This window comes from Pseudorasbora parva, chromosome 12 (assembly GCF_024679245.1).
Source record: "Pseudorasbora parva isolate DD20220531a chromosome 12, ASM2467924v1, whole genome shotgun sequence".
In the NCBI taxonomy this organism is placed as follows: Eukaryota; Metazoa; Chordata; class Actinopteri; order Cypriniformes; family Gobionidae; genus Pseudorasbora; species Pseudorasbora parva.
In genome coordinates, this window is record NC_090183.1 from 7,340,534 (window position 1) to 7,355,847 (window position 15,314).

A 15,314-nucleotide genomic window follows, 5' to 3' on the forward strand; every position below is an offset into this window, starting at 1 on the left:
ACACCATGGAAAAATGTTTGACCCTAAAGCAGAAAAAAAAACCTGTTAACTATAAGGGCCATCGGTGAGCACCTGTTGAGCTTTTTGCTGTGTGTCTTGCATGTTGGCAGTCATAGACTCAACAGCGTGTTGAATTGGTGTCGGGTTGTCAGCAAGAGAGAACTATGGATTTTTGTACAGAACTCTCTGTTTATCATCTTTGTTGAACAACATTCCAATCAACTAATCAGATTGGAGGCACACGTTTAGGCTTACAATCAGAGTTTGGTGCTTTGGTCCTTTCAGTGGTATTCACTGATTTTAGGGATGTTGTTCCAGGATCAACAAAATATGTTTACCCAGGGACACCTCTAACTTGAACATCCTGATTTTTCAGAGTTAGATGTGTTCCTGGCAGTGGCGATTTCTTTAAGACTGCAAGGGAAGCTCGGCTTCCCTTATACTGTCACAAAATTAATGGTCAAATATGTACTATTATATTAACATTGTATTGACTAAAAATGCGTTAGAAAACGTTCATCTCAAAGACGAGTTTGTTCAGAATCAGTTACATATAGCAGGTCGGCTGACTCGATTTCCATCTCATACATTCCCGCAGCGTCACAGTGCATTTCCCCATTGAAGCCCAGCGTCCATTGACTTCAATGGGGCTGCTTTGAACGGTTTTTTTCAGCGCTTCGAAACTAGACGGTCATTGGATAAACACTGCGATTATGTCCCGCCCACGGACGCTCAGCGTCTCTGGGAGTGAATGGGGAGTGGGCTGGCCCGGACGCCGAGCTTCTTGCCTGATGATTGGAGGGTCTGCATCTCCTTTTGACTGACAGCGATTCTGTACTATAAGGAATCACTGAAGCTATTCGCTCTCAGTCCCATCGCGGATTTCTCAAGTTCAGTCGAAATAAAAACTGCTGCAACCTATTTCTTTGATATTTGCTTGGCGAAATTGCTTGATTTTCATCATACATTTCACACAATTATACACCACATTCCTTGTTTCAGTTTTACAGAGTTTAATATTTTTTTTTAGATCGTTCATTCATTCACAGGGTAAAAGACCATTTTCTTGAAAAGAAACGTAGGGCAGAATTTACTTTTAAATAAATAAGACAATTGGCCGAAAATGAGCTTCCCCTCTCTGACAGACCAGTAGCCGCCACTGGTTCCTGGGTCAACATACACTCACCTAAAGGATTTTTAGGAACACCTGTTAAATTTCTCATTAATGCAATTATATATTCAACCAATCACATAGCAGTTGCTTCAGTGCATTTAGGGTGTGGTTCTGGTCAAGACAATCTCCTGAGATATTGCTGATAGAAGAGCAACTTTGACGGAAATAACCACTCGTTACAACCGAGGTATGCAGCAAAGCATTTGTGAAGCCACACATTACCATTAAACCTAACCCTACCCATAACGTATCCCCAAAATCAAAGAGAAAATATGGGTGAATTAGCCTGACAAGCCAGACCCACATCAAGATGTTTGGTCTGGAAACTCACCATTGACAGCTCAATCCGAGGGGCGGGATAAACGGATGTCTTTCAAACTCCTTCTGCACGCGATAGGATAGCGCTACAACCAACCAGAGAAACGAAGGTGAAGCAGAGCTTGTTGATAGATTAAACATTCGCTGTATCCGGTCAGCAAAACTCCGAACACATCTTCCCTTTTTAAGAATGACTTCAGTGCCGTTCTTTGTTCTTTTCTCAGAGAAAAGCTTAACTCCAAGTCTTCCAGAGTCGCGGGCGAAGCTGATTTCGAAAGACCGCCGTTCACCAGTTTCTGTGTTTACTAGAAGCACGCAAACGCAACTCGGCCGTCATCATTATGGCCCCGCCCACCGACTCTATACACGATGTGATTGGTCCGGCAAGAGTTAGGCAAATACAGCTCAGAAGGGTATTGAGAGTTGCTAGACGACACTTGCGGGCAGATTAAATTTGCTGCCGCTAGGGTGCGTCTAGATTTCTAGGCTACGGGTGAATAGCACCAACCCCTGATTGTAAGCCTAAACTTGAACTAAACTAACTTGTCCCTCAAATCTGATTCGTTGATATGTTGATCCAGGAACATGTACTTGGCAAAATCAGGTTTAACAATCTGATTACCTAATTCCCAACAACCAATCAGATATAATTACTCTGTAATATTAGAGATGAATTGTGGGTATATAGGTTTAGGTCAAGGGATAGGGTGAGGACTACATTTTTAGGACAGGAATGTTGTTCACGAATCAACAAAATCTTTTGATCCAGGAACATGTTTTACTTGGCAAAGTCATAGTGACTGAATGCAATTTATGGGGCAAGGCATAGCATAAATGTGAAAATACAGGAAAATAACCATAGAAATGGAACACTATCAGTCACATCTGGTATTTTAATAATGTTCAAGCATATCAAGCATAAGACCTTTGAAATTATGGGAGTAGGTCTACATTACAGATATGTTAGTAAGCATGTAAAAAGTGTTAACAAAATGCCAGTTACTTATTTCAATGTAGTGCTTATGCTCATCACAAAAGAAAAAAATACATCAGTGAAATTGTATTTGCACATATTTCCCTGATGACTGAACAGGATGAACGATTTTTTGCTTGTACTTATTCTGTATAGTGACATGCAGGTGACATTGAAAGTGTCTGTTTGAAATTCTCAAACGGACACAGAAGAATAGTTTTATGATAACAATTAAGTGTCTGAGGATGTTTTTCTCATATTTCCTCTATACAATCACTAGTATCAGTGTGCATGCTGTAATGCAGTAAATGAGCTTTGATCAAATCTAGCGTGCTTCATCGGGATTACACAATGATTAAATTTCACTGGTGGCCCTGATTCCAGCAAGCTCAATTAAACATACCAAAAGCAGTCTCCTTTTCCTTGTGAACAATGTTAAAAAATGCCTGAATTATAGCGCAACCTTTAAGGAGAAAGGACACTGTAGATTCATTTATGCATTTGACAGAGGCTTTTATCCAAAGCAAATTACATTTCATTCAAAGTACACATTTTTAACAGTTCTTGCTGGAATCAAACCTATGACCTTGGCATTGCTGGTGCCATGGTCTTATCACAGTTCTTTTCTGTTTAAAGCTTGGTTTATACTCAACGCGTCCACACGAGTGTGAAGGTGCGTGTGACAAAAATGACCCCATCGCGGAGTGGACGGCCGTGAGAGTTGAGAGCATTAGACACCATTTCACTTGGCAGTGTGCACGGCAAATTGTGTAACTTTCTGCGATGGTCTGCATCCGAAAAGATGGTGAATCTGATGGTGAATTTGAGGTGAATCTGGCCGTGAATCTGTAAAATTTGTGAAAATGGGAAATATTTAAGAGATTGTTTAACATGCATACATATATTTTGTTCAACAACATACAAAACAAAAGCTTTTTTGGGGTGGGGTGGGGTTGGGTGCTTCTGGGTAATAGTACACCACTTCTTTTTTTAGGACTACTGATCAACATGTCTTGTTAATAATTTCCTTTCATTCATGTTCTGTATTGTTTGTGCATGGCACACTGTTTCATTTGTTCATCTCTCATTGGATTATTTGAGTTTGTTTTATTTAATTAAAGAATATTGTCATTTCAACCTTTTGGGAATCTTATCGATCTTCATCGGACTCGATGTTACAGCTCTTATGTTTGAGCCACAGGAAAGAATAATGTATGATGTGATATGTTCATGAAAATGTTGCACCTCACATTTAAAAGAAAAAGAAAAGGTACATTTTGAAAAATTGTGTTTTGCATAAAGATTTGGATTTATAGATTTTGAATAAGAAAGTTGGAATCCTGGAACATCGGCCTCTCGTGAATGTGCGTACGACAGTTAGCGGAAGTTAGAGATTGCAGTTTGGAAATTTTTAAACATGGATACTTTTCTCACACAAACGCTTCGCTTCACCTCAGAAGGTCTTTATTAACCATGTGGATCCCTTTTATGATGCATACATGCATTTGAATGGACTTCATAAAAGGCCATTCAATGCCATCATAAAGCTTGGAAGAGCCAGAGCATTTTTAAATATAACTCAGATTGTATTCATCTGAAAAAAGAATGTCATATACACTGTCAAATTCTTTTGTTGGTGTAACTTAAAAAAAGTAAGTAACCTGGTTGCCTTAAAATTTTGAGTTTATTGAAATTAAAAATTGAGTTGATACAATGAAGGAAATTGGAGGAAAATGTGATAAATCATGAAAATAGCACTATTTGTCATGTTTCACTGCGTCATCACAAATAAAACACACACAATTACCTAATATGCTTATAAAATCTTTTAAAAATATTTGAATAAAGGTTATCGATTTTCAAAAATGTTCATTGTATTAACCTCAAAGTGCTTAAAATTTTAAGGCAATCATTTTTTTTTTTACAGTGATGACTTGAGGTAAATCATGGGCTAATTTTCAGTTTTGGGTGAACCATCCCTTTAAGTAAATGTATCTTTTTTTTAAGGCTGTTAGATACTTTAACTAGACAACAGACAAAAATACTGATTAAGAAAAAAAAAAAGTTTTTTGGCATTATTAGAATAAATTTTACATGCTATGAAAATGCCCCAATGCACATTATTATCAATGACAAATGTTCATTTGTGAGTTTCACAATGCAATTACAGTGATATACAGTTCAATTTACCTTTCTCTCTGTGATAGTCTTGCTCATGCTGGGGTATTTCTACACTTGCGTATTTAGCATAGAATGAATCAGCATGAGTGTGTTTATACATGAGAGCAAGTGCTTACTAAAGTACACTATTTGCTAAAAAGATTACCGATCTCATTCAGGTATACAGCACAAATTATCCAATTATGCTCATTTTATATTATGTAAATACTGCCCATGTTCAGACTTCCATCCACTATATGTGACATAAACCAAAGAAATGAAATGGTTTCTTTCCATTCCATACTACACTACTCTCATGGCTTCCTCAGACAGACCTGTGTAACACCTGACACGTTTGGCAGTTGTGTTTTGACTGACTGCATATGGCAGTCTTGATAAATAACATGCTAAGGAGGAAGCTTATCAACCAACTAAACTCAGCTCTAAAGATAAGGAAGAATATGCAAATCCAGCCTGACAGTTTCCAGCACAATCTGCAAAGTGCAGAATAAACAACCCAGATATATAAAGCTCCTTCCTTCTGTTCGTCTAACAGGATAGTTCTATTTATGTTAGTACTTGAGGACCAACTGTCTTTATGTTGACACAAATCATGGTTTTTCTTTTTCTTTGTTTTCATTTTCTGATTGGGCCTTGTTGAAATCACAAACCATCATTTAGCATCATACATTTTTACAGTTACCAAAGAAAATGAGTGGTGTTTGAACAAGCCAACTTGCCGTGGTGTTGCTCTGCGGTTTCTAGGTTATTTTGGGTCATAATGCTGGGAAGTCTGATTATTTTCTGTGAATTGGTTCGTTTGGACAGTTTGTTTCAAAGAACAGGCTAACAAAAATGTTTACCTCAAAGGAATGTCAAAAGAGGACAGGACGAAATGTCAAAGATATGCAATTCTATTATTAAATCACCCAATAATGATCTAAAACGTAAATGTTTTACTTGTCTATAGCATATAAAGCCCCTCTCTTGGTTCACACAGCACTGAAATAATCCACTGACATGTCTTAAAATGCCATTGTCTCAAGATGCACACCAGTAAGGATTTTAAGATTCACACCAGTAAGGATTTTTTTTTTCTCTCACTTTCTTATAGGGTATGTTTATAAAAGTTAATTAAGTGTCCTAATTGAACTAATCCTAATTATGTAGCCTAAACCCTGTTTGGGAAACCAGGCCTTTAAATTGCAAATGTTATTGGTTCTGTTGACATAATGTTAATCGTTACATCATTTTAGAATCATCTGTAATTTAATCTCTAATTTCTGCATTAATAGAAATTATCTTGATAACTTTGGAAATTAGGCAGTGGATTTTTAGTTTCCAGCATGCTTTGCAAAGGACTGGATAAAGAGAATAAATGTTTAGATTAAGTGTTCATTTATTAGTTTTTAGTGAAGGGAAAGACCTGTTAGTGTTTACCATTTAAGCTGTAATGTTGAGTTTCTGTAATGTTGAAGTTTTTGTGGTTACCATTGTGCTGAAGAGTAGATACATAAAGGTTAACACCATGTTGACTATAATGCCAGTGACAAGTAATATCGTACGTGTTCATTAAATATCCATGTTAAATAAGTTATGATATGTTAAATGTGTTATGACAGCTGTTGATTTGAACTGAAATATAATATGAATTGGTTCCAGGGCTACAACTCTAGTTCATGATACAAAGTTCCTCTAACCTAGTGTAGCTGGTCATTTGAACGTTAATTCATTCAAAGTTGTCATTATTAAAAAAAAAAAAAAAGGATTTTTTTTGTCAAACATAATTTTTTAGAGTGCATAAAATATCCCAAACCTCTAAATATCTCCAGATATGCCTAGCAATTTGGTCTGTTTTTATGGCTTTGCAAGGCAAAAAAATAAATTTGATCAATATGAAACCGTATCAATATAAAAATTATTCTGACCTGAAGAAGCATCAGGAGACATACACTTTAATTCATGACCACAACACAAAGCCATGGTTAAAAAAGTATTCTTAAACAGTTAGATTAGGGCAGCTATAATATCATGTAACACACATTTACATTTGTGTCAAACACAGAGGTGTGCGGTTTGGCTTTTTGCTCGGCTGTGTTTTTGTTCTTCTCGTTACCCCGAGGGGGACAGTTGGCAGGCGGCGTAGAGGACAGGACGAAGTGTTGGGCTGGTAGCCAACGCCACGAACGCCGGCGAGTATGACTGACAATTAAAAAAACACGACTAGACAGGGCAGGCAGCTGTGACTTTAGTGTCAGGAGTGTGTGAGGATTTGTAGTAAAGGAAGAGCTTAAAGAACAAGCAAAACAAACAACAATGAAGTTGATGAATGAACAACCTTTTTTCCCCATTCTGTTACTCAAACATTCGCTAAAATGTCTCAAAATTACATTAATCCTTACTTATAATATACTGATAATAGAGATAGGAGATCATTTGAAAGATATACATTTTTTAAACTGCAAAGGTCTAGATTTGTTTTCTTCTAAACTTTGTTTCCTGAGCTAATTTGTTGCATGGTTATGCAAAGAAATACACAAATGTAGATTCCAGGAATATTCACAGAATGACTGATTATATGGTATTCAATGATTATAGAGAATATTCATTGCAAGAGCGATTACAGCCTTTTTTTACCATGGGATTCTGTGGTCTCTAGATATGTTTCTTTAAAAAAAAAAATCAAAATAGAGTGTGTAGGCTCAAACCTTGCTTGTATATATCACAAACACTTCTGACTACATTTATTATTGATTGATATTATAAAAGCATCTGTGGATGAGTGATAGAAATGGAGCGTGCTTCTGAGTGACGACCACAAATTTAAGAGTAAATCACAGATTTACTCTGGAGGACTGGGATGAAAGCTCAATATAATTATCTATGATTGTACATTTTCAAATTGGTATCCACGATAACTTAAAAAGAGGGGAGGGGTAGAGAAGGATATCAAAGTAGAATCTACGGAGTGTAAACAATACTTTACTGACCTAAACAGATTCCAGAACAGCATTAGATTGGAGGAGGATACCGATACGTAATTCTGTGGAAATGAAACGCCACATTATACTTTAACATTTTACTGTTTGGGCACTTTTCTTTGAATGTGTTTAGACACTTGCTGCTTCTTTGTGACATCAAAACACATCTTGCAATGCTATAACAAAAACTACGACGTTTGTTTTCAATCCGTGTTCGTCTCCCTCAGACTATAAACGGAGCTTGCGCGCACCAGATAATGCGTCAGCAGCGTGACTGTGCAGTCGCGGATTGAAAACAAACCCCGAAGAGAAGACCATGCTAAATAAAGTCGTAGTTTTTGTAATTTTGGGACCAAAATGTATTTTCAATGCTTCAGATTCTAACTAACCCACTGATGTCACATATGGACTACTTTGATTATGTTCTTATTACCTTTCTGGTCCTTCTGGAAAGGGACAGTATACTGTGCATACGTTTTCAATGGAGAGACAGAAAGCTCTTGGACTAAATATAAAATATCTTAAACTGTGTTCTGAGGTCTTACAGGTGTGGAACGACATTAGGGTGAGTCATTAAAGACATCATTTTCATTTCTGGGTGAACTAACCCTTTAATAAAGGAAAATGGGATTTTTTTTATTTTTGGGTTAAGTATCCCTTTAACATATGTCATAGATGTATATTAATGTTTAACATGCAATGAGCATGTCTAAAGCTTGTGTAAGTCACTTGTTTATTAAAGAGTGAAATATTTGTCTCCCTTCCAAAATATCTAGTACAAGACTATCCTCCTTAAATGTATTTAACATCAAATAAACATAGGCCAAAATAATCTAAATGTCATCAAAAGTAGTCAGATTAGAGAAAAACGTGTAACCAAAGGGATTGTGTTACTGATTATGAATTTTGTCATGTAGTTTATAATCAGTAACTGATCAATTCAAAAGTAATCTACACATCACTGGCCAAAACATTTTCTAACATTCTTTCATAAATGTCTATCTTTCTTGCTATATCTCTATCATTCCTGTCCCTCGTTGTCTATACACACACACATAGACATATCACATACTGCATATGATATATATGATTTGATATGATGTGTAGCCAAGTATGGTGTCCCATACACGGAATTCCAAAGAAGTGTTTATTCCTCTCCCAACTTCCTGCTGAAACTCAAACCTGCAAACTTTGGGTTACAAGTCAGACTTTCTAACCCTTAAGCCATAACTGTTCCCTCATATTATATGATTTTATTGATAGAAATGTGTTTCAGCCAACTCTGCTATGCCGTGTATACTGCAGTATATCCGTGGTGTGATTTTAACATTTTTAAACACTTTACCTACTAAAGTGTCTAAACTGGGCTCCACATGGGAACACTCCATTGTTTCACTAGAAGCGAAAATGACTATAATGTGATACATGTGAAATAAAATTATTACTCTGATATAAGATTTTGGTCAAACTCATCATGTTACATTAAGCAGACTTTTCATTTGGAGGGTGTGTATATATGTGCCTCTGTAAGCATCTGCTTATATATTAGCAAAAATCTCTTTTTTTCTCTTTCTCACCCACCTCGTTCATTGTTCTGCTCTACTTCCTTCAGCTCAGTTCGTAATGGAGATTGGCTTCAGGTTTACGCCTTGCCGCTGCGGAGAGCGTAATAACCCTATACCTGATGTTTTTCCTCTTCTCCTCTAAAGATTGCAATTGATTTAAGCGTGATGGGTAATATTGTTCGATGTAGTGAAGGGAACAAAATGACAGCAGTGATAAAGCATTCTGGACATTTGCTTGACACCCGGGTTATCACGACTTAAATGCAATGAGGTGCAATGGAGAACGGTCAGGTTTGAAAGTGATAAAGAGAAATGAGCCATTGGGAGATATAAAATAAGAGCGATAAGGAGACAAATACTGAGTTGTCTAACCTTTGTATCACTCCCTGTCCTTGCCTCACACCTGTAGCCATGTTTTCTCTGGGCCTAAGCTGCAAACAGATGGTGGTGTGTTGTCCTTCACCTTCGTTCTATGCGGAAAAAGAGAAAACAGCAGTTGACATTTTCCAGACAGAGAGCAACTCCTCACTGATTTGTCACCTGTCTGTATAATAAAAATGTATTTGGGGAACGTGACCTGTCATGCACACAGCAAACTCAATGTCAATGATTAACTCTGACTCTTTTTATCCTCTATGGTTTTGTGGCTGTTTACATAAGACCCGTGGAGAGGTAGACGCTATAAAAGTTACACCTGCTCCCCTTCTCCATATGTTTATCAGAAAGAGCTTAAATCCAGGTTTAATTATGTTTGCATCAATCAAAACTTCTCAGAAGGTACACTGTAAAAAATTCACCCGTATTTTTACGGTAAAGTACTGGCAGCTGTGGTTCCAGCCCATTACCGCAATTTTACGGTTTCAACAATGCTGTAATTTCACAGTAAAGTACTGGCAAGCTAGTTCCAGTCATTTACCGCAATTTTACGGTTTCCATAATGCTGTAATTTCACAGTAAAGTACTGGCAGCTGTGGTTCCAGCCCTTTACCGTAATTTTACGGTTTCAATAATGCTGTAATTTCACAGCAAAGTACTGGCAGCTGTGGTTCCAGCCCTTTACCGTAATTTTACAGTTTTTAATTTGTATGGCTGTTCTGTAATTTCACAAAGTACTGGCAGCAATGGTTCCAACTACAATTCTACAGTATAAAAAAAGTTAATATAAATACTGTTTTCTATTTACTCTATTGTCTGATATCGATTAACATCCCTATGTACCATAATGTTTACAGACATTCCAAACAGACTTTTTACTCAATGGAAAAAATAAAGAAATAGATTATGGTGTACATTGTTTGCCATTTATTTAAAACAGGTTTTAACGATACATTCAATGCATTTTAAAATGTATTTTCCCTGACTTTCTTTCCTTAAATACTGTTTTAGAAATCATTGAGAACCAAAAGATCAAAAATCCTTGATAGGGCAAAAAATACTGTCAAAACATCCCAAACCTGCTTTTAAAAGAGCTGGCCTGGGAGGAAGTCCAGATCTGAGAGGACATAATCAAGAGAACCAATGGGTGAAAAAAACGTAGGAAGAGGCAAAAAAAACAGCCAACACGTGCCACATCAGCTTTTGACAGATCTGGTCTTAGAGGAAATCCAGGTCTGAAAGGAAAGAAAATCAAGAAAATCTTAGTGGTAAAATAAAGCACATGGCAAAAACTAGTGATCACATACTGTGAAAACTTTCAAAAGAGACATAAAATGATCATGTTAATGAACTAAACTAATCTTAAACAGCAATTGAGTGTGCAGTTTGTTTTGAATGTTTGTTACAGCATAGAGGAAAAACATAAAAAAACAATCTTAACAGAAAGATTATGGGGTCAAGACAAGACCAGAAAGTTTAGCTGTGTGTAAAAGAAAGTGATTGTGTTTTTTCCAGTTGGCCGGATAGGAGTACATTTATTTAGTAGATTTAGGAGTATATTATAATTGTGTATATGTAAAGAGAGCTGTTAAGTTAAATGTGTAAAACATATTTTTTTACAGCAGAAGAAGTACATTTGAGAGTACAGTGGGAAAAAAAGCTATAAACCCTCAACCTTTGGAATTGGTTGGTTCTCTGCATTAGTTGATCATAAAATTTCATCTGATTTTTACCAGTCACAAGTATAGACAAACACAATGTCCTTAGAGGGATAGTTCACCCCAAAAATCCAAAATTTCTAACCCCCATGCTATATATAACACATGACAATCGCATTGATTGGCTGCCATTCTTTTGACACTTAAAAAACACAACAATCTTGAAGTGGATGAATCAATGTCTTCTGAAACCAAACCGTAGATGTGTGTAATAAAAATATTAATATTTTTAACTCACTTTATTTTTGTGTTAGAAAAACAAACAAAAAATGAAATGCTAACTAAACTATAAATCATTACTTCCAATCTACTGTCATAAGTAAGTGAAGCTCATGTGAAATGTCGGTCATCTTTGCTTCTGTGTTACTTCTCGAACAAGCTTTCACAATGCACTTACATCACGTCACAATGTCCCTCTGATAAGTGCTCATATGACAGTAGACTGGAAGCAATGAGTTATTTAATTTAGCATTTTTAGGTTTTTTTATTGTATTGCACAAACCTATCATTTGGCTTTAAAAGGCATTGATTTATCCACTGGGTTCATATGAATTACCATCACGATCGCTGTTCTTTTTTAAGTGTCAGACATGCGACAGCCAATCAATGACATTATATGGACTCAGAGATGGATTTGTTTCCTAAAAATCTAATTTTGTTTTGGTAATAATTGTTCATGATTCCCTTGTTTGTTCTGAGCAGTTAAACTGTCCACTGTTCTTCAGAATAAAATCCTCCCCCTGGCACCCTTTGTAATAGTTGAGTCCATCAGTAGTTCTCATTGTGAAAAAATGGGTCTTTAAATCATGCAGTCACTATTGTAAAGGGTTCAATTGTGCAGAATATGCTGGAAAACCAAAACTGTGCAGGACATGGTAGATTTTTCTGAAGAACATTGAGCAGGTTAACTGCTCAGATCAAACAAGGCACTCATGTACAACCATTACGACACAAAAACAACATTTGTGGTTCATAGAGATAACAACAAGGTAGTCACTTACCAAATTAACATTTTTATTACACAGCCCTGAGAGTGTGGGAAGTGTTGAGTAAAGTCATTAAAGATTATAATTGTTTGTGTAGCTAGCTTAAACACTTTTTTTTTGTCTATGTGACTAATGAAGATCACATGAAATGTTAAGAACAATTAATGCAGAAAATCATTCCAAAGGGTTCAGATACTTTCTTACCACTGAATATGAAAGCAGGTAAAGGATTAGTTCATCCCAAAATTAAAATGTCCTGATAATTTACTCACCCCAATGCCATCCAAGATGTTCATGTCTTTCTTTCTTCAGTGGAAAAGAAATTAAGTGTTTTAAGGTAAACATTTCAGGATTTTTCTCCACACAATGGACTTCAATGACAATCAGAATGTTGAAGTCCAAATAAATGCTGTTTCAAAGTGCTTCAAAGGGCTCTCCTCAATCCCAGCTGAGGAATAGAGTCTTATCTAGTGACTCAATCTGTCATTTTCTAAGAAAATGTAAATGTATATACTTTTTAACCACAATTGTTCATCTTGTGCTGGTCTGCAATGTGACAGGCATTACGTCATCCCATTGGAAAGGTCAAAAGTAATTACCACCCCATTGTTTACTAGTATGGAGAAGGATTATCGTTCACATTGTATTGTATGTTGAATTACATATTTATGGTTTTGTGTCAGTTTATTGTTTAAAATGGTCATTTCGTGTGTATATCCTGGATGTCTAATAATGTCATGCGAGACCTTTCCAATGTGAGGACGTCATGCCTGGCACGGAGACCAGCACAATATGAACAACTGTGGTTAATAAGTATATACTATTTATTTATTTTTTTAGAAAATGACAGATGGATTCCTTAGCTGGGAGTCATTTGAAGCACTTAAAAATCCTTTGAAACATATTTATTTGGACTTCAATATTCTGGTTGCCATTGAAATCCATTGTGTGGAGCAAATTTCTGAAATGTTTTCCTCAAAAAAAAAAAAAATTTTCCCACTGAATAAAGAAAGACATGAACAACTTGGATGGCATTGGGGTGATAAAATTTTCAGGAAATTTTCATTTTGGGATGAACTTATCCTTTAAGCGGTGTTGATTCTTTTAGGAAGCTGCACAAATGGGAGTGTCAGTAGGCATAAAGTTTAGTTACCTAGACAAAATTCCATTCGAAATCGATGAGGTTCCATAGAGAGAGAAGCAACTTTGGGATTGACAGTGGCAGACTTCTTGCTGACAAGTTTTCCAGTCTTCTTTGAAACCACCTTGCCTCTGCAGGTCTTAGAACCTCTTTCGGGGTTTATCCCAACACACACACACACACACACACACACTTTAAAATAGAAAACTTACAAAAATCTACCTTTTATCAATTTAAATATTGGATTAAATATACATTTGCTAAATTACGGGACAATAAAAGAAAATAAACAAATTTAAAGGGTACTATAAAAGGTCACAAAATACCTTTGAATGAATTCCAATGTGCCACATGCCTCCTCTGGATACTGACAATTGAAGACAGAACATTGTAAACATTATTCCAATTGCATTCAGAAATCGTGATTGTATGCCCTTACAAACAACACGACCCTCTAGTCTAGGGTAATCATCCAGTGTTCAGTACAGTTATCTGCCCTCCCTGAAATTATTTTTTTCTTCAAATTATACACAACACTTAAAACAACAGTTTACACAAAAATATACATTTTCTGATAATTTACATGACGTGAAACTCACCAATGATTAGGGATGCATACAATGTCAGTAAAACTCAGTAAAACAAGTGACTGATTCCTAGAAAAAAAGAATACAATTATTATTTAATAAATATTTAATCTTTAACCAAGCAAAGAAATTCGACGTCAGAGCATGGAGAACATTGCATAGTGACACTTAAGCTGTTGAAAACTGTCTGCTAAAACGAGTGCAGTCAAGAATATCTGCCTCCTCTTTCAAAAACAACCTCTTTGACTTTTAATACTATATAACGTTACATGCGAATCTCACAAAAAAGCAAGTACTCGGACCACTAAATTGAAAATATAACATACATACATATACATATATACATATACATATATACATACATATATAAAACGTTAAATATTTATTTTGCATTGGGAATTTTAACAGCTTTACATTATTTGCATGGAAACTAATCAAATTGACCACAACATTTTAATTGCTATCATGGTTCTGGATATTTCGAGTAGTTTTGTAATTATTCTCCATCTTATGTGCATGATATTAACGTTATGCGAATAACATTAATGCATCTGGTTAGATTAACGTTAGCATCATGTAACATTAACTTACTAAACCAGAAATTCATGTGAATCGAGATAAGGGTTAATGTTACTACAAAAGCAAGCCAAAATAATTTCTAAATGGTAACTTAACTTCAACCAAGCAAATTCGCAGTAATACTTTAAATCGGAGCTCAGAGAATATTCATTAACGTTAGCAGGCGAAAGGCCTCATGCCGTTGAGAGCTCTGTCTGCAAAATGCGATTAGGGCTAGCACAGTCAAAAATACCTTGTGAAAAAGGCGATTTTATAGGTTGGGAGCAACATAATAGAATAACTGCAAAGAAATAAACTCACCTTGAACATTGTCCTTCTTTAAAATAGCCTAGACAGAGGAGTGTTGCTGTTCTTTGACTGCTGCTTTCTGTTTGAAAAAAAACCGCGTTGAAGATGCCCCGCCCCCACGTGATATTTTTTACAGGCCAATACTGTTTTTTCCAGGAACAAATGGATTTACACATAAATGCTGTAAATTTACTGCAAGTAATTAATTTATGGAGCCTAGACTGTTAAATTACAGGATTAAACTGTTTATTAAAATAACAGTATTTTACTGTTGGAAATCGCCCGTATTTTTACAGCAATTTTTAACAGTGTAAGATGTGGTACGTTAACTATTCAGGTCACAAAACTGGTCATCGGCATACCCCAGATTACATGGAAAGGAACCTGGGTTCTGCTGGACATTGTAACCTTAGAAAAAGAGTGATTTATAAACAATTTCATAACATTTGCATTGTTTTATATTTGTATA

The 15,314-nt window shown here is 35.9% G+C and overlaps 1 long non-coding RNA gene across 1 annotated transcript; it reads right to left on the reverse strand.

The window, feature by feature from the left end:
* Positions 1–10,532: 10,532 nt before the first annotated feature.
* Positions 10,533–14,937, reverse strand: LOC137093445 (uncharacterized). Its single transcript, XR_010908456.1, has 5 exons — positions 14,858–14,937; positions 13,991–14,047; positions 13,718–13,758; positions 13,404–13,540; positions 10,533–10,781 (listed from the first exon to the last, which is right to left on the reverse strand). It is a non-coding gene; the product is annotated as an uncharacterized lncRNA (long non-coding RNA).
* Positions 14,938–15,314: the final 377 nt, after the last annotated feature.